This window comes from Mobula hypostoma, chromosome 3, assembly GCF_963921235.1.
Source record: "Mobula hypostoma chromosome 3, sMobHyp1.1, whole genome shotgun sequence".
NCBI classification, from domain to species: Eukaryota; Metazoa; Chordata; class Chondrichthyes; order Myliobatiformes; family Myliobatidae; genus Mobula; species Mobula hypostoma.
In genome coordinates this window covers 211403052-211428912 of record NC_086099.1, presented here as the reverse complement: position 1 = coordinate 211428912, position 25861 = coordinate 211403052, and the positions used below count along the sequence as shown (strand labels likewise).

Sequence of the window (25861 nt, the reverse complement as noted above, 5' to 3'; positions counted from 1 at the left end):
GCAGGCATATTGTACACATTATGCCTGCACAGGTAAAGGGTGAGGGGGGAAAAGTTTAAAGGGAACATTAGGGGGGGCTTCTTCACACGCAGAGTGGTGGGATGTGGAACGAGCTGCCAGATGAGGTGGTAAATGCGGGTTCTTTTTTAACATTTAAGAATAAATTGGACAGATACATGGATGGGAGGTGTATGGAGGGATATGGTCCGTGTGCAGGTCAGTGGGACTAGGCAGAAAAAAAATGGTTTGGCACAGCCAAGAAGGGCCAAAAGGCCTGTTTCTGTGCTGTAGTTTTTCTGTGGTTTCTAGGAGATTCTGCAGATGCTGGAAATCCAAAGCAGCACACACACACAAAATGCTGGAGGGAATTAGCAGGTTGGGCAGCATCAAGTGAGAGGAATAAACAATTGATATTTCAGGCCAATATACCCTTTTGGCAGAGATTAAACAAGAGTGAGAGGAGGAACTCACATCAAAGTTGCTGGTGAACGCAGCAGGCCAGGCAGCATCTCTAGGAAAAGGTGCAGACGACATTTCAGGCCGAGACCCTTCGTCAGGTGTGTTGCTTGAATTTCCAGCATCTGCACAACTTTGATGTGTGTTGCTTGAATTTCCAGCATCTGCAGAATTCCTGTTGTTTGAGAGGAGGAACTGTTCTCTTTGTTCTGTGTAACAGGAAAAAAGGTAACCTACACAGATCTAGTGTCTTCCACATCCACAGGAAATCGAACAGAGCAATTCACCACCAATAAACAACACAGCTTCTAATTTCTGTAAGAAATGTCACATAAGTTAACTGACCAGTAAGTCTAGTTAAAGTATAGAACATAGAACAGTACAGCACAGGAACAGGGCTTTTGGCCCACAATGTTGTGCCAAATCAAGTAAATTAGTCATCAAATGGCCAACTAAACTAATCCCTTCTGCCTACACAATGTCCACATTCCTCCATTTTCATCACATTCATGTTCTTATCTGCATGTCTTTTTAAAAGTCCCCAATATATCTGCCTCTACCACCACCCAAGGTAACGCATTCCAGGCAACCACTAGTCTGTGCAAAAACAAAACTTACCCCTCACATCTCCTTTAAAACTACCCCTTCTCACCTTAAATGCATGCCCTCTGGTATTAGACCTTTCATCCTTGGGAAAGAGATACTCTTTGTCTACTCTGTGTATGCCACTCATAATCTTATAAACCGCAATCAGATCTCTCCTCGGCCTCCATTGCTCCAGAGAAAACAATCCAGGTTTGCCCAACCTCTCGTTATAGCACATGCCCTCTAATCCAGGAAGCATCCTGGTAAACCTCTCTTCACCCTCTTAAAAACCTCAGTATCCTACCTATAATGGGGTGACCAGAACTGTATGCAATACTCCAGAATGGTCTAACTAGAGTTTTATAAAACTTTAACATAATTTCCTGACTTTTGAACTCAATGCCTCATCTAATAAAGACAAGCATGCTATATACCTTCTTAACCACTCTATGAATGTGTGGAGCCACTCTCAGGGAGCTATGAACTTGGACCCCAAGATCACTCTGCTCATCAACATTGTTAATGTTCTTGCCCTTAACAGTGTGCTGTCTCTTTACGTTTGTCCTCTCAAGCTGCAACACTTCACATTTGGCTTGGTTAAACTCCATCTGCCATCTCTACAACTGATCTATATCTTGCCTTACTGTTTGTCAATCTACAGCACCACCAATGCTCGTATTATCTGCAAACTTACTAACCCACCCATCTACATTTTCATCCAGATCATTTATATACCTCTTAAACAGCAGAGGTCCCAATCCAGATCCCTGCTGAAAACCAACAATCACAGACCTCCAGCTAGAGTAAGTCCTATTGACCACTACCTTCTGTCTTCTTGGGCAAGCTAGTTGTAAATCCAAACGCCCGATTCACCATTGATCTCGTGCATCTTAATCTTCCGTGAAGAACCTTGTCAAATGCTTTACTAAAATCCATGTAGACAACATCCACAGCTCTACCTTCGTTGACCTCCATTGTCACCTTGTCAAAAAACTCACTCAAGTTGGTAGGACTCGACTTGCCCCACACAAAACCATGCTGGCTCTCTCTAATTAGGCCATGGTTCTCCAAAAGCTCAAAAATCCTGTCCCTGAGAGTTCTTTCCGGTATCTTCCCCACTACTGACGTGAGACTCACTGGTCTACAATTTCCAGGATTATCCTTGGTTTCCTTCCTGGACAATAGAACAACATTGCTACTCAACAGTCCTCCCGTGACCTTGCCTGTGGCTGGAGAGGACACAAGATTGGTCCAGGCCCCAGCAATCTCTTCAATTGCCTCTCTCAATAATCTAAGGTATACCACATCAGGCCCTGGGAATTATCCACATTAATGTTCTTTAAGAGAACCAACACAACCTCCTCCTTTACTTCAAAATGCCCTAGCATATTAATAATCTCGACACTGGTGTCCCGATCCTCCACTTCCTCCTCCTTGGTAAATACTGATGTAAAGTGCTCATTAAGGACCTCGCCCATATCCTTTGCATGAAGCAAATGTTTTCCCTTTATCCATGAGTGGTCTCACCCTCTCCCTGGTTATCCTCTTGCTCCTGATGTACGTACAGAATCCTACCTGCCACAAAATTGTCATGGCCCCTCCTAGCTTTCCTAATTCCCTCCATGAGTTCTTTTCTGGCTTCTTTATAATCCTCGAGGGCTCTGTTTGATTCTAGCTTCCTAAGCTTAACACAATTTTCCTTTTACACCTTGATTAAATTCCTCGACATCCCTTGACATCCAAGGTTCTCTTTCCTTGCTGTCCTGCCCTTCCTTCTGACTGGAACATACCTGTCCTGTACTCCCTGCAGTTGGTCTCTAAACACCCTACATCTGTTGGATACGAACTTGCCCAAAAACAGCTGCTGCCAATTAAATCTTCCTTAAATCCTGCCTCGTGTTGGTGCAATTTTCCCTGCTCCTGATGGTCACCGTCTATTATCTGAGCTCTGCACTCTGGGTGTGACTACCTCAGTGGAAGTTCCATCTGTAAGATGTTCTGCCTCTGAGATGGTCTTCACATCCAGCTCCTGCTTCAGTTTCTTGCCCTTGTCAGTCAGGAGCTGAAGGTGGGTGCACTTCCTGCAGATGTAGTCGTCAGAGATACCACTCTAGACTCTGAAATGGCACATCTCACAGAAGGAGTATTCTGCCACCTTAACTATCCTGCCTACATTGAACCAAAAATTAAGGATTTACAGACAATGAAGGAGCTTGCCTGTTCTAACCTGTGCCTTCTCTTTGAAACCTTTGAGTTTTGCACTCACCTCGGTCACTTACTCAGCCTTTTCTCCTGAGTTTGTTCTACCTTTTTCTCCAACTTCTCAAGCCCAAGTTCCACAATCCAAACAAATGATAACAAATGACTCGGCATCCTTAGCCTGTTCTCACCAAAGCCTGACCACTCTAACACTAGTCTACTCACACACTAGCCGCTCCCACAATGGCCACGCCACTTACACCTCCCTTTCTTTACATTGGCTCAAATAAAACTCACTCCCATCAAGACTTGTACTTTTCTAATAGCTACCACCCTCCAGTGGTGTTGCTCTCTCACTCGCTAATTCAAAACAGGACTCACTCCCGACGAGACCAATTCTTTTCAAATTGTGATTGCAATAGATAAAGAAATCCCCTGTCCTTTCTCCTGCTTACCAATCATACAGTCATAAAAAAATGTGCAGCACAGAAACAGGCCCATCCAGTCCATGCCAAAACCATTTAAACTGCCTACTCTCAGTGACCTCCACTGGGACCATAGCCCTGCATATCCCTATCATCCATGTTCCTATCCAAACCTTATTTAAACATTGAAATCGAGCTCTCATGAACCACTTGTTGCTAATAGCTCATTCCGCACTCTCAGCACCCTTCAATCGTTTCATGGCTCGGAGGTGCAGTTTATTCTCTCCACATAATACAAGCACAAACTGCAGTACTCTGCCAAAAATGCAGAAATACTCTGCCAGGTGATGTGTGCTTGGCAGAGCCCCAAAGACAGCCGTGCCCTTCGGTATTGCTACAGGGTTAACGAGGAGAAAGTAGCTTTTCAGAGACTTTCCTCAAATGGACTCACCAATTGCTTAACTTATTTCTGTTTACACACATTTATTGAAAGCATCAAGAGGGCTCTTGGGGCATAGACAGGGTGAATACATGCAGTCTATTTCCCAGGGTTGGGGAATCAAGGCCTAAGTGGCATGTGTGCTGCCACAGAGCAACACATTTCATGACATATATCTGTGGTAATAAACCCTGATTCTGATTCTGAAGTGTCATACTAAACTGTCAGTCTAGATTAGGGGTAGGCAACCTTTAGCACAAATAATTCTCTAGCATGCATTATTCATTAATTTGAGGCAAACCATAACTAGATGTATTTAAATGGATAATTCCCATACTTCAAGTTTTTTATGGCACTTATCTGGCCCACCGTCTGCTCATTAATATGTGATCTGGCCCACAGAGGCAAGAAGGTTGCTGACCCCTGGTCTAGATTATGAGCTCAGCAGGTCGGGCAGCATCCGTGGAAACGATCAGTCAACGTTTCAGGCCGAGACTCTTCGTCAGGACTGAAGAGGGAGAGGGCAGGGGCTCTATAAAGAAGGTGGGGGGAGGGTGGGAAGGAGAAGGCTGGTAGGTGCCAGGTGAAAAACCAGTAAGGGGAAAGATAAAGGGGTGAGGGAGGGGAGGCAGGGAGGGGATAGGCAGGGAAGATGAAGAAAGAATAGGGGAAAGCACAATGGGTAGTAGAAGGAGGTGGAACCATGAGGGATGTGATAGTCAGCTGGGGGCGGGGGCAGAGTGAAACTGGGATGGGGAAAGGGAATTAGTATTTTGAGTTTAGATTATGAGCTGAAAGCTCTGCACAATGATATGGAGGTTACATTTAAGCCAAGGCTTATCCTGCACATAGTATCGAATCAGCAGGCTGTCAATGTAGCTACAGGGGAATGGAAAAAGATTGCAACTTCTAATGGATGAAATCATTGCTTGCAAACAGAATTGCTCCCCGAAGGCACTACCCTTTCGTAATGAGTGCAGACTGATATGGCATAGAAGGTGATCCCTTGGCCCCTGTGTTTTGTCAGTTCTTGGGAGAGCTGTCCTAGGATTCCCATTTACCCTCTCTTTCCTTACAAATTTTAGAAATTTCAAACCTCTGCTAACATATTGATATGAGAACACACACTATTTGTTTATGACATCCTGAATGCTCCTTCAGTTACTGGGTCGGAGAATAGTGTTCTAGGCACATCCAGACAGCAGTGTAGCACAGCAAAGGAGAACACAATAGAGACTGAAACATCGACACAGCGGACAATGTTTGCTGCTGTCAAAAGAAGGCTCCTACACACACACACACCCCTCTCTCCCGCCCCCTCTCTCCCGCCCCCTCTCTCCCGCCCCCTCTCTCCCGCCCCCTCTCTCCTGCCCCCTCTCTCCCGCCCACCTCTCTCCCTCCACCTCTCTCCCACCCCCCTCTCTCCCTCCACCTCTCTCTCTCTCCCCCCACCTCTCTCTCTCTCCCCCCTCTCTCCCTCCCCCCTCTCTCCCTCCCCCCTCTCTCCCTCCCCCCTCTCTCCCGCCCCCTCTCTCCCGCCCCCTCTCTCCCGCCCACCTCTCTCCCTCCACCTCTCTCCCACCCCCCTCTCTCCCTCCACCTCTCTCTCTCCCCCCACCTCTCTCTCTCTCCCCCCTCTCTCCCTCCCCCCTCTCTCCCGCCCCCTCTCTCCCGCCCACCTCTCTCCCTCCACCTCTCTCCCACCCCCCTCCCACCCCCCTCTCTCCCTCCACCTCTCTCTCTCTCCCCCCACCTCTCTCTCTCCCCCCTCTCTCCCTCCCCCCTCTCTCCCGCCCCCTCTCTCCCGCCCCCTCTCTCCCGCCCCCTCTCTCCCACCCCCTCTCTCCCTCCCCCCTCTCTCCCGCCCACCTCTCTCCCTCCACCTCTCTCCCACCCCCCTCCCACCCCCCTCTCTCCCTCCCCCCTCTCTCCCTCCCCCTTCTCTCTCTCCCCTCTTTCTCTCTCTCTCCCCACTTCCACCATCCCCCCGTCCCCCCTCAAGTTAGGAGGCTTAGAAATGTGACATGGAAGATTGTAACATTGGAACAGAGAGCTGATGGTCTTCTACAGAGGCGATGTCACAGCTAAGTTTTTTACGTAGAGAATGGTGAGTGTGTGGAATGGGCTGCCGGCGGTGGTGGTGGAGGTGGATACGATAGGGTCTTTTAAGAGACTCCTAGATAGGTACATGGAGCTCTGAAAAATAGAGGACTATGGGTAAGCCTAGGTAGTTTCTAAGGTAAGGACATGTTTGGCACAGCTTTGTGGGCCGAAGGACCTGTATTGTGCTGTAGGTTTTCTATGTTTCTACTTAGAGAGAGAGATGTGCCAAAGTGTTGGGATGGACTCGAGGTCAACGCCTCCTTGGGGCTTTTATTATTGCTTGCATGTTGGGGGGGGGGTCAGTGCTTTTGCTGTTGCTTGTGAGTGGGGGAGCAGGGGGACATTGGGGTTCTGACCTTTCTGTCACTCGTTCTTTGGGGATTTTTGTTTCGTGAATGTCTGCAAAGAGTAAGAATTTCAGGTTGAATACTGTATACATTCTCTGATACTAAATTGAAGCATTTGAAGACTGTATTTGCATATTCAGCAATAGTGAAAGGATTTTCGTGGGACTTCTCTGTCACATTAATAGACTGTTCTGTTGCTGTGTTCCCAAAACAAAATGTGCAGATGCTGGCATGAGGCTCCGTTTGTTCTGCACTGTGAAAGGCTGAAACAAAAACTGGTTTAGTAGGAGCCTGAATTTAGAACACACAACATATCTTCAAGTTAGCTTCTCAGTTACCACAAAAAAAAAACCACAATACCACAATCTCAAAAATAAATAACAGGATTTGCGAATGCACTTTGAATTCAACTTGATGAAGGGGAAAGCAACATTAGAATGATAATTCATTTGTCTTAATGGCCACTTTATTAGGTACACCTGTTCACCTGCTCATTAATGCAAATATATAATCAGCCAATCATGTGGCAGCAAATCAATGCATTAAAGCATGTGGTCATGGTCAAGAGGCTCAGTTGTTATTCAGACCAAACATCACAATGGGGAAGAAATGGAACATAAGTGACCTTGATTATAGAATGATTGTTGGCGCCAGACAGGGTGGTTTGAGTATGTCAGAAAATGCTGATCTCCTGTGATTTTCACCCACAACATTCTCCAGAGTTTACAGATGATGGTGCGGAAAACAAAAAAAAACATGCAATGAGCAGCAGTTCTGTGGGTGAAAATGACTTGTTAATGAGAGAGGTCAAAGGAGAATGGGCAGTCAGGAAAGCTACTGTAACTCAAATAACTGCATGTTGCAACTGTGTTGTGCAACAGAACATCTTTGAACACACAATGTGTTAAACCTTGAAGTGGAAAGGTTACAGCAGCAGAGGACCACAGACTTCGTTCAGCTTCACTCACCCCATCACTGAACTGTTTCCACAACCTATGGACTAACTTTCAAGGACTCTTCATCTCATGTTCATGATGTTCACAGTACTGCTTTTTTTTTGTTGTTAGTATTACTAATAGTATTTCTTTTTTTTTCCTTTTGTCTTTACACAGTTTGCTGTTTGTTGTTTTTTGCACACCGGCTGTCCATGACGATGCTACAGTCTTTCAATGATTCTATTATGGTTATTGGATTTATTGAGTGCACCTGCGAAAAAATGAATCTCAGGATTGTATGTTGTGATATACACTACACGTACTTTAATAATAAATTTTCATTGGACTTTGAACATATTGTAGCCACTTTATTAGGTATGGCAGAGGAGTGTTGGTGGGCAATTTCATTGCCTTGCCAACCCTTTCGAATAAAGCTACATACTATGACAACACCACAAGCAAACAGAATGCAGATGATTGAGTAATTCCTTTTTCTATCAACTAGTCATAAAGAATAATGTAAGTGTGACTTCTCTATTGGCAAGGATGTTTCAAAATATTTCCTATTCCTTTGAATATACACACCTCCTACAAGTAAAGGAAATTCAGATTTATTACTACAAAACAGTTTTGCATCAGTGTGTTAAATATTAATGCACAGAGTATTAATGTTTATTGATAGCATTACTGTGTATCACAAGAAACTCCTACACATTTGATTGAGCCATCTACATTTTCATCTGTCCCTATCTTCAGTGCAAGTTATGTAGAAATGATTCTTTGAAAACAGATAGGAAAGCAATGGAAATTTAAGCATTATTTATCATATTTTACTCTCGTAGCTAACAAATGTAATTTGTTTTCAAAAATGGAATTTATATTGGTATTTGAGAGACTGGGTTGTAGTGGGTTTCTGATACATTCAGAATCTGCTGAAGAGCTCATCCACTGTTCGATCTGCGGGTTCTGACCAAAGAAGTAAATGACTGGAGTCACCTAGCACTATAGTGCAGGGGTGTGCGTCAAAAATCAAACTTACAAAAAGTTAGTGAAAATAACAAAATGGAAACTGCCAATATTTACAAAAAGCTATCTACCAGAAAATACAGTAATAGCTCCATACTATTTTTATACAGTGTGAACTCCTGGCAGCTCTGATCTCTCTCTCTCTCTCTCTCTCTCTCTTTCTCCCATTGAGGGCGATCTGCCCCATTTATTAGACACCAAGGTATACCATCTCTAATTACTTAAGGCTACACATGAATTAAAATCTAATGCACCCCACAATGTAGTTACAATCAATTTACAAAATAAACGGAAGTATCTACCTCATATACAGTATACAAGTAACATGTACACAGTTACACATCCTTATTACTAAAGATATGAAATATTCCAGGAAAGGCACCATAAAGCCAACTTTTTAGGACTCATTATTAGAATATACCGGGGGACTGGGGAGAGAGAAATGTGCACACTCAGTGCAACGGCAACAGAATGACAAGGGTGGGTGTGTGGGGGGGTGGTGTGTGTGTGTGTGTGTGTATATGTGTGTCTGTGTGTGTATGTGAGGGGGGGTGGTGTGTGTGTGTGTGTGTGTGTGTATGTGTCTGTGTGTGTATGTGGGGGGGTGGTGTGTGTGTATGTGGGGGGGGTGGTGTGTGTGTATGTGGGGGTGGTGTGTGTGTATGTGGGGGTGGTGTGTGTGTATGTGGGGGGTGTGGTGTGTGTGTATGTGGGGGGTGGTGTGTGTGTATGTGGGGGTGGTGTGTGTGTATGTGGGGGGGTGGTGTGTGTGTGTGTGGGGGTGTGTGTGTGTGTGTGGGGGGGTGTGTGTGTATGTGGGGGGGTGGTGTGTGTGTATGTGGGGGGGTGGTGTGTGTGTATGTGGGGGGTGGTGTGTGTATATGTGGGGAGGGTGGTGTGTGTATATGTGGGGAGGGTGGTGTGTGTGTATGTGGGGGGGTGGTGTGTGTGTCTGTCTGTGTGTGTGTATGTGTGTCTGTGTGTGTATGTGGGGGGGGTGGTGTGTGTGTGTATGTATGTGGGGGGTGGTGTGTGTGTGTGTGTATGTGGGGGGTGGTGTGTGTGGGGGGGGGTGGTGTGTGTGTGGGGGGGGGTGGCGTGTGTGTGTGTGTGTGTATGTGTGTCTGTGTGTGTATGTGGGGGGGTGGTGTGTATGTGGGGGGGTGTGTGTGTGAGTGTGTGTGTGTGTATGTATGTGTATGTGGGGGTGGTGTGTGTGTGTGTATGTGTGTCTGTGTGTGTATGTGGGGGGGTGGTGTGTATGTGGGGGGGGAGTGTGTGAGTGAGTGTGAGAGTGTGAGTGTGTGAGTGTGAGTGTGTGAGAGAGGACTGCATTTACTGAGTGCTCTTCATCTCATCCACATTGTCCATCTCTAGATATAGTCTTTAGATGTAGAAATGAAATAAGAAAATAACAGAAAATGTTCTCATCTTTATCTTCTAGTAAAATGTTCAAGTTTAAAATAAAAAACAGAAAATACTGGAAGCATAAAACAACACAACAGATAATAGACCCTTTGGCCCACCCTGCCTGTGTTGACCACGATGCCAATTGAAACTAATCCCATCTGCTGACACGTGGTCTTTATCCTTCAGTCTCCTGGCTGTTTGTGTGCCTATCTAAATGTCTTCTCAGCATCGCCATCCCATCTGCTCCCATCACATTCCCTGAAAACACCCGTCACTTTGCACTCTCCATATACAAAAAAACATGTCCCATTAACTGCCTTCAAAATCTCCCCCACTCATTTTAAATCTATGCCTGATGGTATTTGATATTTTTACTCTTGGGGAAAAAGACTCAGACCAACTACGTTATCGATGCGCTTTATAAATTTACGTACTTTTACCAGACAGGTATAACCTCAGGTTGAATACTCTTCTTCAGAACTGGAAAAGAGAGAAAAAATGTTCGATGTAAATAATTAAAGTGAGTATATGTCACCGAATACTACTCTGAGATTCATTTTCTTACAGGCATTTAGGTAGAACAAAGAAATACAATAGAATCATTGAAAAGCTACACACAAAGAAAGAATGACAATTGTGCAAATACAAAAAGAAACAAGAAATAAATAAATGCATTTAATTAAAGTAGATTAATTACTTATTATTATTTTTAAACTGAGAACAAGGTTTGTAGAGTCCTTGAAAGCGAGCCCAGAGGTTGTGTTCAGTAAGTTCAGAGTTGAGGTGAGTGCAGTCATCCAGTCTGGTTCAGGAGCCTGATGGTTGAAGGATAATTACTGTTTCTGAACCTGGTGGTGTGGGATCTAAGGTTCTTGTACTTTCTTCCTGATGGCTGCTGCAAAAAGCAATCACGGCTAGGGTGGTGATTGAGTAATTCCCTTTCCTATCAAGTAGTCATAAAGCATAATGTAAGATTGACTTGATAATGGAAGTTGGTTTCTTGTGACAGCGCTCTTTGTAGATGTGCTCAGTGATGGGGAGGGCTTTACCTGTGATGAACGGGGCTCTAGCCCCAGTCTGTGCAGGCTTTTCCATTTCTGGGCAATGGTGTTTCCAGACCAGACCATGATGCAACCTGTCCGGATGCTCTCCACCGTGCATCTACTGAAGGGAGTTTTCAGGGCTGAGGAGGTGGGAGGAAGGTTAGACTGGGAGGAAGCATTGCCATTGTGATAACTTGTGGTTGATGGTTTAGTGGCAGTAATTCAAGACTGATAATACAAATGGTAGAGTGCAAGATTCAAGTCTTTCTACAGCAGGAAATTTCATGTTTTAGGCCTACAAATATGGAGAAGAGTGTGTAAACCAAAATCAGGAAATATTTTCTTGTAGCAATATAGAAAAGATGTCTTCTTTTGTGATTCCAATACTGAACTGATTCCACAATCCAAGGCCTCTACAACTCTTGTCTCAACATTATTGATTATTTGTACTTGCACATTGGATGTTTGCCTGTCTTTGTGTGTAGTTTGTGTGTCTACAGTGAATGCCTGCAAGAAATGGAATCTCAGGGTAATGTATATGTACTTTGATAATAAATTTTCTTTGAACTTTTAAATATGAGATATCTGCTAATAAAAGTGACAGGGAATTCAGGTGAATCCTCCTTTCCCGGGAAATAACTAGATATGAAGATCTCATTAGTACAGCGAGTAGTTCAGGCAGATACCACAGTTGTATCGAAAGGGAAATTAGATAAATACCTGAAGGAAAAAAAATAATGGACTAGTCTCCGCTAATACATATTGTGGTTAGGGGAGACTTGTGTGGTGCATAAACAGTGCCATTAATCACTTGAATTCAGTTCACTGTTCCTATGCTGTATTTCCTGAGTTCATGTATATTGTAGCATCCAGGTGTCCATTAGAAAATGAGACTGATTCAACATTGATAATAAAATGTAAAACTGGATCTAAAAAATCTATTTTGTTGTATAAAATAAGAAGTGGAAGGATAATCTGTCACTTATTATTGGTCTTATTAATGGACGTGTGTGGGATCCAGATAGCAGAGACAAGCGTAAGAGGGCAACTTTACTGAAAGCTGGTATGAATGTTAAAAATGATAGGGAATTGCAAAACATGGCTTAGTATTCATTCTGTGCTACTCAGTTCGCATGGGTTGCAAATAGAAATAAGGACCTTAGGATTAATGCAAGGATGGGTTTTGAGCAATCTTGGATCCAAAGAGCAGAGATTGTCAGAGAGGAGGTTATTTACTCATAATTCTCTTTCAAGGGTTCCCTGTCTGAAGAAAGCTGTGGCCAGGGCAGTACACTGAGCAGTACGTCCAGCTGAGAGTGCTCAGGCTTGCATTGTGGCAGGTGAAGAGTTAACCAGTTAAGCACCCCTCAATAGTGAAGATGCTTTCTTACACTTCAGTGTCCTTAGTTTAAGCTTCATACTTCTCATTATTGATCTGTGTGTGAAGCACCTCGTATGGGAGGATAGATCGAGGTCGTAGAGTCACAGAAAAATACAGCACAGGAACAGGCCCTTTGGCCCATTCTCTAGTTCATTCTGAACCACTTAAACTACCTTCTCCCATCGACCTGCACATAGCTCTCATAACCGCTACCATCTATGTACCTCTCTAACCTTCTCTTAAATGTTGAAATCAAGTTTGCATGCACCACTTCTGCTGGCAGCTCACTCCCCACTCTTATGATCGCTGAGTGAAGAAATTTCCCCTCATGTTCCCCTTAAGCTGTTCACCTTTCACCCTTAACCCGTGCTCGCTGGTTGTAGTCCCACTCAATCTCAGCAGAAAAAGCCAGTTTGCATTTACCATATTCATAACCCTCTTAATTTTGTATACCTCTATCAAATCTCCTCTCAATCTTCTGTTCCAAGGAATAAAGTCCTACCCTATTCAATCTTTCCTTATAATTCAGGTCCTCCAGTCCTACAACATCCTTGTAAGTTTTCTCTCTACTCTTTCAACCTTATTTACATCTTTCCTGTCGGTAGGCGACCAAAACTGCACACAATACTCCAAATTAGGCCTCACCAATGTCTTACACCCTCTGCAAGGTATAACCTAGGCAATTCCTCCAGGTCAGTATTGATAGAGGGCTGCACTGCTGCGGGTGCCAGGTTTTTGATGAAATGTGAAATTAAGCCGCAATCTGTCCTCTTGGGGGTGAAATATTGATACACAGGAGACTGTGGATGCTGGAATCTGGGGTGTGGTGATATCATGTGTAAGAACATGATTGGACAGAGTTCTGAGCATGCACAGAAATGATAGAAAGATCTGGAAGCATGGCACTGTAAGACGTGTGGTTGTTGCTGTTAAATAAAAGTTTTATTCTTCCAGAATATGGTTCTTTATTAGAAACCCACAGTACGTATTAATATAAAGAACACAACATGGAGCAAAAAAAAAGAGCTGCTGGAAGAACTCAGCAGGTTGGGCAGAATCTGTGGAGAGAAGAGGACAGTGATATTTCAGTCTGAGTCCCTTCATCTGGACTGATAGTGTAGAGGGGAGATGGTCTGTATAAAGGAGAGGGGTGGGGCAAGTGATAAATGGATCACCTGGGGTGAGTGCTAGATGAAATTCAGTAGGGGAAAAGTGGCTTGGAACTGGGAACTCCAATTAGCCACAGTGAAGGTGCCTGGTGAAGTGATAGCTGAGTCTGCACTCGGACCTTCTGATGCTGAGGAGACCGCACCGAGAGCTCCAAATGTAATAGATGAGGTTGGAGAGGTACGAAATATGAAATATCCTTTGACAGGGTCAGACTGCGGAGGAACAGGCTATTGACCCACCATGTCCGTCTACCAGACTAATGCCATTGCCTTCTCTACCTTGGTAATGAAAGTGCTCACCTAGGTACTTGAGTGTTGTGAGAGTAACTGTCGCCAATTCTTACCCAAGCAGTGTGTCCCAGATTCCAAACCACCGCCTGGTTGAAAAATAAAATCCTCAAATCCTCTCTAAACTTTCCATGTGTCTAGTTTTAGACACATCTGCTTTGGAGAGAGGTTTCTTACTACCGTCCATTCGTTACATGCAGTGTCACATGACATCTTTCCATGACCATGATTGTTCTTGGCAAATTTTTCTACAGAAGTGGTTTGCCATTGCTTTCTGGGCAGTGTCTTTACAAGACTGGTAACCCCTGTCATTACCAATACTCTTCAGAGGTAGTCTGCCTGGCGTCAGTGATCACGTAACCGGTACTTGTGATATTCTCCAGCTGCTCCCATTGCTTCATGAGACCCTGATCAAGGCTATTCCCTGCCTAAAGGTAGCCTGCAGGCTAGTGGAGGGAAGGAGCACCTTACACCTCCTTTGGTAGAGACGCATCTCCACCCTGCAGTCTTACTGTGCCCTGTATATTTTTGTACACCTCTATCAGGTTCCCTTTAGCCTCCTCCATTCCAAAGTAAACAAACCTAGCAGATCCAGTCTCTATCCAAGCAGACCCCATCCGTTGAACAAGAGCAGGGAAGGTCTGACCCAGTCCTGGTTATTATCTATTCTTCAACATGAATACCAATCATCAGTGCCTCAGTCTTGCTGGAACTGATGGACTGTATGGAAATTGGAATTGGTTTATTATTGTCAAGTACAGTGAAAAGCTCTTCATACAGATCAAATTATTACACAGCTCATTGATGTAAAATCATACCAAAATGCAGAATATAGTGCAACAGCGCCCATGTTCAACTCAGTTCACCACATCCTTTAAAGTGGGCTCAACATTGGATATAGCACGAGGAAAGACCTTTGGCCCAGACGTATCCATGCCATCCAAGATGAATATTTAAGTTCATCCCAGTTCCCAGCACTTGGCCCATATCCCTCCAAACTCTTGTCATCCAGATACCAGTACACATATTTCTGAAGTATCTCTAATGTACCTGCATGAACTACTTCCTCAGTCCTCTGATTCTATGTATCTACTGTCAATTGTGTAAAAAGGTTACCCTTTAAGTTTGTATTAAATCTTTCACCTCCAACCTTAGAACTATGCACAACACACTGGAGGAACTCAGCAGGTTAAGCAGCATCCGTGGAAACGAACAGTTAACATTTTGGGCCGAGACCCTTCATCAGGACTGAAGAGGGACGGGGCAGAGGCCCTATAAAGAAGGTGGGGGGAGGGTGGAAAGGAGAAGGCTGGTAGGTTCCAGGTGAAAAACCAGTAAGGGGAAAGATCAAGGGATGGGGGAGGGAAGCAGGGAGGGGATAGGCAGGAAAGGTGAAGAAGGAATAGGGGAAAACACAATGGGTAGTAGAAGGAGGCGGAACCATGAGGGAGGTGATAGGCAGCTGGGGGAGGGGGCAGAGTGAAACTGGGATGGGGGAAGGGAGGGGGAGGGAATTACCGGAAGTTGGAGAATTCAATGTTCATGCCAAGGGGCTGGAGACTACCCAGACGGTATATGAGGTGTTTGACCTCATCATGGCAGTAGAGGAGGCCATGTATGGACATATCCGAATGGGAATGTGAAGCAGAGTTGAAATGGGTGGCAACTGGGAGATCCTGTTTGTTGTGGTGGACGCAGCGGAGGTGCTCGACGAAGTGGTCCCCCAATCTGTATCGGGGCTCACCGATGTAGAGGAGGCCGCACCGGGAGCACCAGATGCTATAAATGACCCCAACAGACTCACAAGTGAAGTGCTGCCTCACCTGGAAGGACTGTTTGGGGCCCTGAATGGTGGTAAGAGAGGAGGTATAGGGACAGGTGTAGCACTTGCGCTTGCAAGGATAAGTGCTCGGTGGGAGATCCGTGGGGAGGGACGTGTGGACCAGGGAGTCACGGAGGGAATGATCCCTGTAGAAAGCAGAGAGGGGCAGAGAGGGAAAGATGTGCTTAGTGGTGGGGTCTTGTTGAAGGTGGCAGAAGTTGTGGAGGATAATGTGCTAGATCCAGAGGCTGGTGGGGTGGTAAGTGAGGACAAGGGGAACTCTGTCCCTGTTGTGGTGACTTGAGGATGGGGTGAGGGAAATGGAGGAGATGCGGGTGAGGGCATCAGTGATGATGGCAGAAGAGAAACCACGATCCTTAAAGAAAGAGGACATTTGAGATGTCCTGGAACGGAAAGCCTCATCCTGGGAGCAGATGCGGCAGAGACGGAGGAACTGGGAACAGGGAATAGCATTTTTGCATGTGGCAAGGTGGGAAGAGGTATAGTCAAGGTAGATATGTGAGTCAGTGGGCTTATAGAAGATGTCAGTGGACAGTCTGTTTCCACAGATGGAGACCGAGAGATCAAGAAAGGGGAGAGAAGTGTCCGAGAGGGACCAAGTGAATTTGAGGGCTGGGTGGAAGCGAGAAGCAAAATCGATGAAATTGACGAGCTCAGCATGGGTGCAGGAAGCAGCACCAATGTAGTCGTCAATGTACCGAAGGAAAAGTTGGGGAGCAGTACCAGAATAGGTTTGGAGCACAGACTGTTCCACATAACCAACGAAGAGGCAGGTATAGCTGGGGTCCATGCGAGTTCCCATAGATACACCCTTGGTCTGAAGAAAGTGGGAAGGGCCAAAAGAGAAGTTATTAAGTATGAGTACCAGTTCTGCCAACCGGAGGAGGGTGGTAGTGGTGGGGAACTGGTGAGGTCTATTGTCCAGAAAGTAGCGGAGGGCTTTGAGGCCTTCTTGATGGGGAATGGAAGTGTATAAGGATTGGAATCCATAGTGAAAATGAAGTGGTCGGGGCCGGGGATCTGGAAGTTATTCTCCTCTACATCGGTGAAACCCGACGCAGATTGGGGGACCGCTTCGTCGAGCACCTCCACTCCATCCGCCACAACAGACAGGATCTCCCAGTTGCCACCCACTTCAACTCTGCTTCACATTCCCATTTGGACATGTCCATACATGACCTCCTCTACTGCCATGATAGGCCAAACTCAGGTTGGAGGAGCAACACCTCATATACCTTCTGGGTAGTCTCCAGCCCCTTGGTATGAACATTGAATTCTCCAACTTCTGGTAATTCCCTCCTCCTCCCTTCCCCCATTCCAGTTTCACTCTGCCCCCTCCTCCAGCTGCCTATCACCTCCCTCATGGTTCCGCTTCCTTCTACTACCCATTGTGTTTTCCCCTATTCCTTCTTCACCTTTCCTGCCTATCCCCTCCCTGCTTCCCCTCCCCCACCCTTGATCTTTCCCCTTACTGGTTTTTCACCTGGAACCTACCAGCCTTCTCCTTCCCACCTTCTTTATAGGGCCTCTGCCCCTTCCCTCTTCAGTCCTGATGAAGGGTTCCGGTCTGAAACATTGGCTGTTCGTTTCCATGGATGCTGCCCGACCTGCTGAGTTCCTCCAGTGTGTTGTGCGTATTGCTTCGACCCCAGCATCTGCAGAGTATTTTGTGTTAACCTTAGAACTATGTCCTCTAGTTTTCGATTCCCCAACACTGGGGAAAGGCCTCACCTATGGAGATGCAACAGATTTCTGATGCTGCAAATCTGGAGCAAAACACAAAGGAAATGAAGGAATGAAGTGAGTCAGGCAGCATCTATGCAGGAAATGAACAGTTGAAGTTTTGGGTTGATACCTTCATCTGGACTGGAATGATAGAGGGGAGATGGTCAGTATGAAATGCTGGGAAGAAAGGGGTGGAGAAAGAGCTGGAAGATAATAAGTGAAGTCAGGGGAGGTAGGCAATGATAGGCAGGTGGGGGAAGGGAGAGAGTGGGAATAAAGTGAGAAGCTGATAGGAGATAGGCAGAAATAACAAAGAGCTGACGAAGAAGCAATTTGATAGGATAGGACTATGGAAGGGAATGAGATGCGGAGGGGAATTGGTGGGAGGAATGGGTATGAGTGATGGGTAGATCAAGAGGGCAGGAGAAGAGAAAGAGATGGGTTGGTATGGGCGAGTGGTATCGGGAGAAAAGAGGGACAGAGGAGAGTGATTACTCGAAGTTACTGAAATTGAAGGTTGGAGATCATCAAGGCAGAATATGAGGCATTGTTCCTGCAGCATCAGCTTGGCAGTAAAGAAGGCTGTGGGCAGACACATTGGTATGGGAATGGGAAGTGGAATTAAAATGGCTGCCACCAAGACATCCTGGTTAGTGCAGCTGATGGAGCAAAAGTGCGCTATGAAAGTGCCCAATCTGCATAAGGTCTCACCGATGCAAAGGAGGTCACTCTCGGAGCACGGGATACACAAATGACAGCAATGGATTCACATTTGAGGCAATGCCTCACCTGGAAAGACTGGCTAAGGCCCTGAGTGGTGGTGAAGGAGGAGGTGTAGGGCCCGGTACCTGAACTGGTTGCAGGGGTAAGTGCCTAAATAAGAGAAATGGGTGGACAAGGGAGTCATGGGGAGAGCAATCTCTGTGAAAAGCAGAGAGGGGAAGACATGCCTGGTGAAATCCTAACGGAGATGGCAAAAGCTGAGGATAGGATTGATGTGCAGCGTCATGCAGTGGTAGTCACCCTATCTGTGCTCCAGTTTATTTTATATACCTCTATCAGATTACCCCAATGCTCCAAAGCTTGAACATTCAGCCTGTCTAACCTCTCCTTATATTTCAGTACCCCCCAGTCCTGACAACATCCTTGTAAATTTTTTTTTGCACTTGTTACAGTTTATTCACATCCTTCCTATAACAGGGTAATGAAAAGTGACAGTGATTCCAAGTGTGGCTCAGCAATGCTTTATACCACTGTAACACAACCTCCCAAGTTCTATATTCAGTGCGCTGAATGAAGGCCAGCTTCACAGCTCTGTCCACATGTGACTCCGCTTTGAAAAACTATACTCCAAGGCTCCTCTGTTCTACCCAGGCCCTTCTGTTCAATGTGAAAGCCCTACCTTGATATAGCCTTCTGAATTCAACTTTTTACACCTATCTATGTTCTTCCATCTGCCATTCTTCAGCCCACCGACACAGCCGATCCAGATCCTGCTGCATTTCTCAGTGCTTCAGGCCACTGGCCATGACACCATCTATTTTAGTATCATCTGGAATCTTACCAACTCTCCCTCAAATATTCTTGTAAATACTATAGATGAAAAATACCAATGGGGCACATCACTGGTCATGGGCCTCCAGTCTAAGATGCAAACATCCTAAAATCCTTCATCTCCTTCTGTTTTTTCCCCACCCAGTCAGTTTTGATTCTAATTTGCTAGCTCTCCTTGGATGCTATGTGATCTCATCTTCCAGAGCAGCCCTATCTACATCTACCACCCTGCATTTCAACCTACCCCCTTGTCACTTCATCAGAAACTCAGTCAAATTCGTAAGACAAGATCTCCTGTGCTCGAGACCATGCTGCCTTCTCTTAATCAATCCCTACCTTCCCAAATCTAAGTCCATCTTATCCTTCAAAATACCTTTCAGTAACTTAACTACCACTATGTTAAGCTAAGGGTTCTATAATTACCATCCTTTTTATATAAAGACACAACATTTGCCACCCTTTAATCTCTGGCGCCTTGTCAGAGGATAGAGATGTTGCAAATATCTCTTCAGGGGCTTCTGCAATTTTTTTCTTAGCTTCCCACGATATTCTTCGATATATCTCACCCAGACCTGAAGATTTACCTCCCTTCACATGCAACACCTTTTCTACTGTAATATGGACTGCTGCCAAAACACCTCCATTACATTTGCCAAGTTCCCAAGTCTTCACATCTCTCATGGTGAAAACAGAGGAGAAATTATGGAAACCTCTGCCCTTCTCCAGCAACTCCACGCATAGATTTTCATCTTGGTCTTTTAGGGGCTCTATTGTGAACATTGTGGGCATGCTATCTATGTGCTGGAATGTCTGGAGACATTTGCAGGCTGCCCTCAGCACATCCTCAGCTGTATTGATTGTTGATGCAAACAACGCATTTCACTGTATGTCTCAATGTACATATGATTAATAAATCTGAATCTATTATCTTGTTCATTTCTCTTTTTCGCTTAATATATTTAAACAATCTCTTAAGATTTTCCTTTACTTTCTCTGTCAAAACTATTTCATGCCCCATCTTGGTCCTCTTAATTTCCTTCTTCGGTATATGTTGGCATCTTCTTTCTACCTCTTGAGATCCGCTGACTCTAGCTGCTTGTATCTGACCCTTTTGATCTTGAGCAGACTTACAATATCCCTTGATATTCCAGGTTTCCAACTCCCAGCAGCTCTGCCTTTTACTTTAACAGGTACATGTCGTCCTTGAACTCTGTCTCACCTTTACAAACCTCCCACTTGCTGGAAGTCCCTCTGCCTGCGAACAACTTAGCCGATCACCATTTGCAAGCTCCTGTCTAACACATGTCAAGGAATTAATGAAAATTAATTTATTGAATGTTAGACAAATTTTACTGAAGACTTTTGACCAAATTAATCGTGTGCTGCTACATTAACAGTTTCAGATATTTTCAGATGAAGAACTGTGGGATAAATGAGAATTGGAGGTAAACATTCTTCCTATATCTCAGAACTGAATGCGTAGGGCTCAGGAGGTCCTAAGAATAAAGAGCTCAGCCAGTGTACGATGAATATATATGTGGCAAGGATATAAAAACAAAATAATGTTGCAAATTTTGGAAATCTGAAAGAACTAGAAATTTCTACCTTGTTTGATATTGTATTTAGACAGATTCAAAGTACTTATATTAACAAAATATGTACACAGAATACATCTCAGCAGTCCAGTAGCTTAGTTCAGTTCAGTGTCAATTCAGCATCACACCGCTACTCTGTTGAAGGCTGCACGGCAAAGCATCCTTCGCTGAGTTCCCTAGACTGCATCGGTCACCCCGATCAAGCTGCTCAAAAACAACAAAAAAAGGGAAACCAGGATCTAGAAACATATGCAATGTGAATCCCAAAATGAGTCTACAGCCTCTCTGATCAATCCTTGCAATGCAAATGCCTCTGACGGCAGTGAGCGAGAGGGAGAGGAAGACTGGTCAAATGCAGGCAGATGGCTTCACTCACCTGCCCGTCCTCCACTTTCATCCTCATTGACTTTAGCCTTGCGTGAAGAAGCAATGGAATCGATCATGGGGCTTTCGACCTCAATGCCTCAGTCGGAGAGAAGCAATGAAGTCAATCATGGGCCCGCACCCCGTCTCCAGGCTCCAGGCCTCTAGGCCACACTCTCAACTTCAAACCTCACTGAACTCCCTCAGAGACAGCAAAGCACCAGGTCACTAAATTGGTCCAAAGACACACCATCGAAATGCAAGTCACAGCTTCCAACTGCACTCAGCTTAGTCACAGAATCATATTTGAAAGAAGAAAAAGTAAAAGAAGTAATTTCATAAACTGTCTGCAGGTCATTGCCGTTGGTCATGTTGTTCACCGGTGCCATCTTGAAGACATCTTTTCAAATAGTCAAAATTTGAATGTCATCTTTGCAAGAATATTTAGCGAGAGCATTCTTATCTCAGGTCATTTTCAAATGAAATCAGTAATTCAGCAGTCAGTTTCTACCAAGAGTAAAGCACTTTGAGTTGCTCATTTCCTTTGTCAGAGTCATGCAGTTTTACAGTACAGTGGCAGGCCCTTTGGCCCAGTTGCTTCCTGCTGACCAAGTTTTCTACCTCAGCTAGTTCCATCTGCCCAATTTGGCCCAAATCCCTTTAAACATTTCCTATTCACGCACCTGTTCAATTATCTTTTTTTTTTGGTGCGTCTGTGCGTGTGGGTGTCTATGCGTGCGTCCGTGATGATGTCTTTTTCATGGCTTTTTATGAGAGAGCGAGAGAGAGATTGTGTGGCACACCACTCCTCAGACAGCCATTTTGCAGTATTTTTCCCTTTATTTTATGAGGTTGAGTTGCGATCTCGACACTCAACCCAGCACGGATGGAAAGCGTACTCGGGAGCGGACCGGACTGGTTTCGAACCCGGGAACCTCTGCTCCCGGGTCCAGCACCGATGTCATTGTGCCACCAGCTGGCCTCAATGATCTTTTTAATATTATAATTGTACCTCCATCTACCACTTTCTTTACAACATATTCAATTTACCCACCAGCTTCTGTTTGAAAAGTTTGCTCCTCAGATCCCTTTTAAATCTTTGACCTTGTATCTATGCCCTCTATTTTTAGTCTCACCTACCCTGTGGAAAAGACTGTGGCTATCTACCTGATCTACTTTATTACTGAACGAGATTTTATATATCTCTGCAACACACACAACATGCTGGAGGATCTCAGCAGGCCAGGCAGTGTCTCTGGAAAGGGGTACAGTTGACGTTTTGGGCCGAGACCCTTCATCAGAAATTGTGTTAGATTAGATTATGAGGACACTCAGTCCTTATTTATTGTCATTTAGAAATGCATGCATTAAGAAATGATACAATGTTCCTCCAGAGTGATATCACAAAAAAAAACAAGACAAACCAAAGACTGGCGGTGCAGGCTCGAAGGGCCGAATGGCCTACTCCTGCACCTATTTTCTATGTTTCTACCACTGACAAGACCACATCATTATGATGTATAGTTACAGCAGTGCAAAGTAACACTGTAATTTGATAAAGAGCAGACCATGGGAACGATAAAAAAAAGTCTCAAAGTTCCGATCGACTCCCGATAGTCCCCAATAGCAGGTGGCAAAAGGGAGAAACTCTCTCCGCCATAAACCTCCAGGCACCGACAACTGTCGATGCATTGGAAGCACCCGACCACAGCTGACTCTGAGTCCGTCCAAAAACTTAGAGCCTCCGACCAGCCCTTCAACACCGAGCACCATCTCTGCCGAGCACTTTGACCCCGTCCCGGCCGCTGAGCAACAAGCAAAGCCGAGGATTCGGGGCCTTCGCCTCCGGAGATTCTGGATCACACAGTAGCAGTGGCAACGACAAAGGCATTTCAGAAGTTTCTCCAGATGTTCCTCCGTTCTCTCACGTCTGTCTCCATCAAATCAGGATTGTGCACGGTACCCTACTTGACAGATTACAGATGTCATTCACCAGAGTGGCCGCGCAAGCTGTGTCGCGCCGCCATTTTCCCCTCCCCAACTTATAATCTCTATAAATTCACTCCTCAAGCTATAGGGGAGAAAAGCTCCAGCCTACTGTATGTAATCATATAACTTAAGCTCTCCAGTTCTTCTGAGACAACTGAGGGCTCCGTTGGTCGGAGTCAACCATGGATGTTGTGTCCTAGCTGTCTACATATACGCAAGCCAGAGGGTTACGATATGGAGAGCAAGCTGTTGGCCATGCAGCAGACCCCCCCCCCCACCTTTCCACACAGCTGATGAATGCAGAGGAATGGCAGAGACTGATACAGGTCAGTACCAGTGGCATCACAGGAGTTGCCATTCAGCATTGAACCTAACCTAGACATGCCTTAGGGACTCCAGCTCCCGATATTTTTCCCTGGAATTTAGTCCCAGTGCCTTCCTCATGAGTGGGTATAAATGCAAGGCAGTGGAGATTTGAGAACAGAGTTTTCCTTCTCGTAGATGAGCTCCTAACCACTGCTGATACATCCCATCTGCCCAGAGCGACTAGTTTTAAGGCACCAGTAATCAACTTTTACCCCTTCTCCTGTCAGTAGAAATGGTTCTGCAGGGCTTAGTAGCTAAACCACACGTGAAGGCCAGGACTGTCAGAGACTATATGAGATGCATGCCACTGGGGTCATTTGATAAGTAACGGGAGCTCATCCTCACTACCACCCCCGCCGCGCCCTCCCTCCCCTGGCTATGATAACCTTAAGGAAACAGTTCCATTAACATCTTTCTGAAACTCTTCTGCATTCTATGTAGGTAAATGAAATCCTTCTAATTGCAAAGCAGCCAGGGCTGCACTCAGTACTCCAAAGTGTGGTATCACCAACATTTTGTACAGCTGCAACATGCCATCCCAACTCTTGTACTTAATGCCCTGACTGATGGGGGCAAGCGTGTCAGATACTGCCTTCACCATCCTGTCTACCTGCTTCACCGCTTTCGAGGAACTACTGTATGTACTTTTATCCCTCAGTCTCTCTGTTCTGCGACACTCCCCAGGACTCTATAAAAGTCTTGAGCAACACAAAAAAAAACTTCTGGAGGATCAGGACTGGAAAGAAAGGGGGAGAAGCCTTTTCAGCATTTTGTGTGTGCGTGTGTCTTGCCCTGATTTAACTTACCAAAATGCAATACTTCACACTTGTCTGAGTTAAATTCCATCTGCCATTCCGTGACCCACTTGCCTAGTTGACACAGATTCTGTTGTAATTGTAGATTATCATTGGAATTCTCATCCACTTTGTTAATATAGATGACAAACAACAGTGGATTCAATACTGGAATCTGTGGCACATCACTGATTGTGGGCCTCTCATTTGGAAATCAGCCCTCCACCCCCACCAAGCTACCACCAAGCCAACTTTGTATCCAGTTGATTTACACACAGATCCTGATGAATGGAAACAACAGGAGTTCTGTAGATGCTGGAAATTCAAACAACACACATAGAGGTTGCTGGTGAACGCAGCAGGCCAGGCAGCATCTCTAGGAAGAGGTGCAGTCGACGTTTCAGGCCGAGACCCTTCGGTCTTAGCCTGAAACGTCGACTGCACCTCTTCCTAGAGATGCTGCCTGGCCTGCTGCATTCACCAGCAACTTTTATGTGTGTTTCCTGATGAATGGTCTCAGTTCAAAATGTCAACTGTAGATGCAGCCTGGCCTGCTGAGCTCCTCCAGCAAAAGCACAACATTAGCTCCTCTCCAGTCCTCTGGAACCTCGCCTGGTTCTAGTGAGGACATGAAGATCTTTTCCAAAACACCAGCAATTTCCTCAATTGATTGTTTCCATTATATGCCATCAGGCCCTGGGTGTTATCCAGCTGAATAGTTTTCAAAAGACTCAGTGCTACCTCTTCCTTAACCTCAAAACATCCCGGTATCTTAGCATGCCCCAAGAAAAATATTGATTGTGTCTCCTTCTGCAGATGCTGCCTGACCTACTGAGTTTTTCTGCTTTTATTGTTGCATCTGCCTTGTCCATAAGGCCAAAAGATATAGGGCTATTCAGAGCATTAAGTGTCTCCACTAATCCATCATGGTTGATTTATTTTCCCTCTCAGCCCCATTCTCCAGCCTTCTCCCCATAATCTTTGACACCCTTACTAATCATGAACCTATCAACCTCCACCTTAAGTACACCCAATGACTTGGCCTCCACAGATTCACCACTCTCTGGCTGAAGAAATTCCTCCTCATCTCCGTTTTAAAGTGTTGTCTATTTATTCTGAGGCTATGCCCTCTGTTCCTAGACTGCCCCACAATGGGAAACATCCTGTCCACATCCACTCTATCTGGGCCTTTCAGTTTTTGATAGGTTTCAATGTGATACCCTATCATTCTTCTAAACTTCAGTGAGTACAGGCCCAGAGCAAACAAACGCTCCTGTCAAGTCTGGTCCTCTGCAATCAATTACCTCAGTTTCTAACACTAATTTTGTTTATGAACCTAGGGTGAAAATAATTTGGTAAGATGCAGTTAGCGTTCGGTGATTTCCTTTGTCTCCAAGTAAAATATCTACAATAAAAAAACAGCAGAAAGAAGCTTGGAGAATGAGTCACTTGGTGTCGTTATACGAGGGATGAGTTTTTTTAAGCCTGGGTAAGGCAGTTAGGATGTTTCCTGGTGTGAATGAATTAAGTATCTTTAACTGAGCATTCATGTCACTTGCAGACCTGTGACTTCTTGGAATTAATTTCGGAAGCAAAGTTGGATTGAGGACAACTTTTATTTCCAGTCATTTCATTAAACTGTACAGCATAGAAGCCATGTATTGGCTTAATTGGTCCAAACTGTATGTATGTTTAACCAAAGTTCTCTCCCGCCCCACTTTATCTTACCCAGATCAGATTTTCAGATTATCTTTATTTGCCTTTGATGTACATCGAAGCATCAAAATGAAATGTGTCCTTTTGCGTCAACGACCAACGCAGTCCAG

The 25861-nt window shown here is 45.1% G+C and overlaps 1 protein-coding gene across 5 annotated transcripts in view; it reads left to right on the top strand.

The window, feature by feature from the left end:
* Positions 1 to 25861, top strand: part of dpp6a (dipeptidyl-peptidase 6a) — a 1586533-nt gene that overhangs the window by 1071346 nt on the left and 489326 nt on the right. The gene's annotated exons all lie outside the window — the stretch shown is intronic.